This window comes from Macaca fascicularis, chromosome 3, assembly GCF_037993035.2.
Source record: "Macaca fascicularis isolate 582-1 chromosome 3, T2T-MFA8v1.1".
Taxonomy (NCBI): Eukaryota; Metazoa; Chordata; class Mammalia; order Primates; family Cercopithecidae; genus Macaca; species Macaca fascicularis.
The window spans coordinates 123,899,265-123,904,070 of NC_088377.1; the positions used below are offsets into that span (position 1 = coordinate 123,899,265).

The 4,806-nt window shown below is 39.9% G+C and overlaps 1 pseudogene; it reads left to right on the forward strand.

The window, feature by feature from the left end:
- The first annotated feature begins 1,251 nt into the window (after positions 1-1,251).
- On the forward strand, positions 1,252-1,399 carry LOC135970295 (U2 spliceosomal RNA; annotated as a pseudogene).
- Positions 1,400-4,806: the final 3,407 nt, after the last annotated feature.

Sequence of the window (4,806 nt, forward strand, 5' to 3'; positions counted from 1 at the left end):
TAATCTCTATTTCTCTTTAAGACAGATGAAATCTGTTTCAATCGTATTTGTTCAATTACTTAATGTTGGCCCAGTGTGCATAGAAATGTCTTCTGCTAATTTGCCCATGTAGAGATCTTGTGCTATTTGTCACTTGTCACTGCTCTGCTCATAAACTGCTTGTTTGAGCTATTATAGAAGCTCTATCAAATCTTTTTTCTCTTTACCATTTGCATGTTTAATAGAAATGGCTTGGGCAAAAGGAATAGCCATTTTTCTGTCAGGAGGACTAAGTCATCAGGTGACCTTATATCCAGTAATACTATATCCAGAGGCAACTCCTCTTGGGATTCAAAGTGAGTAAAAAAGTAGAAAATGAGAATAATTTTTTTCCATATATGTGTGTGTGTATATACAATTTATATATAATTATGTATATATGATTTTATAAATAATTTTTTCTGTATTTCTGGTTTTTATTCTCCATATATATGCATATAGACACACATGCGTATGTATAATATCATACACACATGCATGTATAATATATACATGTATGCATACATGTATACAGGCATACATAAATAACATATAAAATGTTATTTTCCTTTTATAAGAAACTGTCATAGGAGGAAATACAAAGAATATTTTCTGGAATCCATTCTATCCTGGCAAAAATAGTAGAATGATATAAAAGTTCAGTAAAACTTACCTAGAACAATCAGTGCTTCACCTTCCACTGCGCCATCTCATTTTATCCTATTTCAGGACCTTACAAACTTTCAATAAGAAAACAATATGAAATCCAAGACATCCTTGTCATGACAGGTAAAGGACTCCTCCACACAAATACACCACCCCCAAACTAAAGAGCCCTAAATTAAATAGCTTTTAATGTGGGGCTCCTTACTTTTACCAGAACCCAGAAAAGTGTCTATATTGTATAAGTCTAATACTGGTACTTTCCTGGTATCATTTTAGTTTGGGGAGAAAAGAAAAAAGATAGCTACCTAGCATGGGTGTGTCATCTGTGATCCAGTGCTGCTCCCATCCAATGATCCACCACACATGAGAAGTGCCATGTGTTCAACCACAGAGGCAGATGACTGAGTAGGAACAAGCACAGGTGTGGCAATCAGATGTTCCTAGTTTCACATCCCACTTCCCACTGACTGGCTGTGTGACCTTGGACAAGTTACTTCAGCAAACTTCACTTTCTATATCTTTAAAGTCAACATGTAACATCAGCTTCATATGTAGACTAAATGATTTATCGCTTCTCGGCCTTTTGGCTAAGATCAAGTGTGACTAAATGATTTGTATCTTTAATTGTAGATCCCCTGAGGCGCTAACATTGGGAGAACTTCCTGAGCACCCCGTTTATGCAGGAATTTTTTTTTTCTTTTAAGAAGGAGTCTCGTTCTGTCACCAGGCTGGGGTGCAATGACACATCTTGGCTCACTGCAACCTCCACCTCCCAGGTTCAAGTGATTCTCCTGCCTCAACCTCCCTAGTAACTGGTATTACAGATGCCCACCACCACGCCCAGCTAATTTTTTGTATTTTTAGTAGGGATGGGGTTTCACTATGTTGGCTAGACTGGTCTTGAACTCCTGGCCTCAGGTGATCCACCTTCTTTGGCCTCCCAAAGTGCTGGGGTTACAGGCGTAAGCCACCACGCCTGGCCAAAAACTTTTATAGGTAACCTGCCACCTCCATATTTTTAAGAAGATGGAAAGGGATTAAGAAGTCGCAGTTGTGATTTTTAAAAACCATAAAAGGGTGGCTCATGTGACTGATTTTTGTTGTTGGTACTACAAAGAGCTTTTGAAGTTTTTGTGTCCATGCCTGGGACAATATTACAGGAAGCTCAGTGTAGACCTCCCTGAAACCTCCATAAATCCCCCTAGAAAGGAAACTGAGTCAATCCAAAGGAGAATATGAAACTACATGAATAGTGGAATATGTAAAAGAAAATGAGGCTTTAGCCAGGCTACTATTACATTCATGACTTTCTGAAGGATAGTTGTATTCTAGAGAGCACTCAGGGCAGGTGGCTGTAGTTTTACCACTAAGGCTTTTGTTTCAAATTCCAGTGGGTCAAAAGATAGCTTCTGAGAAATACATGTTTATAAGGGTGTATTAGTCTGTTATCATGCTGCTAATAAAGGCACACCCAAGACTGGGTAATTTATAAAGGAAAGAGGTTTAATTGACTCAGAGTTTCACATAGCTGAGGAAGCTTCACAGTCATGGTTGAAAGGGAATGAGGAGTAAAGTCACATCTTACATGGCGGCAGGCAAGAGAGAGCATGGGCAAGGGAACTCCCCTTTATCAAACCATCAGATCTCGTGAGACTTATTCACCATCATGAAAACAGCACTGGAAAAACTCGCCCCCATAATTCAGTTACCTCCCACCAGGTCCCTCTCCTGACATGTGGGGATTATTAAAATTCAAGGTGAGATTTGGCTGGAGACACAGAGCTAAACCCTGTGAAAGGGAAACCTAGAAAAACAGTGACTATATGGCAGCTGCTTAAAATTCTTTAGGGAATAAGGCATGACTAAGAATGGGAAGAGTGAGAAGAGTAGAGGTGAGGAGAGACAAGACAAAAAGAGATAGGCAAAAACTATTTGTCTTAAACAAGAAAAAGCTAAAAGGAGATTGTACCTAACCCTATTCCTGTGAAGAAATATTGCAGAACTGACCACGACTGAGTTTTCTCCCCATTTCCCACTGAATATAGGAGAAAACAAACCTAAATCCATTCAACCACTTATTAAATTTGGGTATAACTCTATACATCATCTTAACCTCTCCAGATCAGAGTTTCCTCATCTGTACAAAGAATAGAATGTGATCCCCAAATTACTTCTAATTTGTAATGTTTAAATTTGTTACTGGTAGTTGTGAGATTGTTTAGAATAAATGCCCTTAAGCTAGATAATGTTAAGCAATAATAACTATTTTTCTGAGATGCTTTGCAAAGACTGTTTGAGGAGACAGCCCATAACATCTAAATCCTCCTTCTAACATTTGAGCAAATGCATAAGAATATGGTGAAAGCCTGAGTGGTAATCTGGGAAGGTTTCCAGGAGGAGGTGAGCTCTGAGCCAGTTTGGAAAAGAAACAGATAGAAAGGGGAGAAAAAGGAGCATATTGTAAGAAAAGGACTGGATCAGGCAAGTGCTGGGCTTGGTAAGTGAAGGGCGGAAAAGCTCAGATGGAGAACAAGTCACTTCTACAACATTCTGCTGTGTTAGGAAGCAGTCCGTTTGTGTGATCATCTAATTGCATGACAGCTTTTGAGTCACACAGGCCAAATTTGCATCTCAGCTTGTATCCATGAGCAACATCCCCCGCAGAGCTACAGATTCATTATTCCTATAATATATAGAGATAATAATACCTACTTCTATTGGGTTATTTAAAAATTAAATAACGTAAGAAATATAGACTGTCTAGCATAATGCCTGTATGCTGTGTAGGAGCAGGTGACTGAGTAGGAACAAGCACAGGTGTGCCAATCAGATGTTCCTAGTTTCACAGCCCACCTCCCACTCACTGGCTGTGCGACCTTGGACAAGTTATTAGTCACCACCCTTCCCTTTTTGGGGACAAGTAAAATATTCTAGGAACTATACATACAATTTTACTGGGAAAGAGCAAAATAGTTCAGGGGCAAGGGCGGTGGGCTGGAAACCAGGAGACAAGATTTCTCATCACAGATGTGACTTCTAACCAGCTATGGGCCCCCCAAACCTGTGAATCAAAATTGCCAAATTCAGTTTTCTTGTAACGATTTTGAGTTTGTGATAAATAATCCTCAAGTTCCTTTATGTCTCTAAAATCCCAAATTCAGTCTCTGTGCTTATGACGTAACTAACATTCAGAGAGACCATGCATGTAAAAGAATTTAGTGCCAGTCCAGGCTGAGAAAAACGGCAGGAAACAATGCCACAGCATGTATTAAATGGCTTTCCAGTTTAGGAATGTGAGCAAATAGAAGTTCAAAAATTTGTAATGCATTCCTGGGAATATATTAAGGGCATTCATTTTGGAGAAATTCATTCAGTAGACATTTGTTGAGTCCCTATTATGTTCTAATTACTGTATCAGGCCTGGGGGCATAGTGATACATTGCACAAGCTCCCTCTCAAAGGTGTTCCCGGTTTAGTGGAGAATGTGGCCACAGTTGGGCAGTGTACTGAGCACAATGAAGTGTATGCAGGGCATGCTATGGGAGCACAAATTGTGTAGAAGGAAGAGAAGCCTTTGGAGACTTCCCAGAAAACGTGAGAGGTCAACTGAGGTTTAAAGGGTGACTGGGAATGACACACCTTGTGCTTTAATGAGTCACAGAGCTTTACACCAGGAGTCCCAGCAGGGAAGCAAAGCATCAGCTGCTAGGGCCCATACCCGCTAAGGCAAGTGGCTCTCAGGCAGCTCCTCAAGCTTCCTGAGCAGACTTTTCATTCTAGAGATTTCCCCTTCTCTTCTGGCACCAGTTTTTCATTTCAACAAAATTTTTAAATCAAAAATAATAATTTTGAACACTTTGTGGCAATTGAGGTTTTGGTTGCCAAAAATAAAAACCAGTTCAGGACAACTTAAGAAAAAAAAAAAAGCATTCTTTAGAATATTCGGTACCTCAAAGAATCAATGAAGATACTTGAGAAGTGCTGAAAAACAGTAGGAACCAAGAGAAGCAAGGCACAGCCAAGATCACCCAAAAAGACTAATGTACTCTGAATACAGACTCTGGTGCCATGCCCATGGGACACTTGTGGCCACACCCTAGACTCTGTTGCCCCCAGACACAT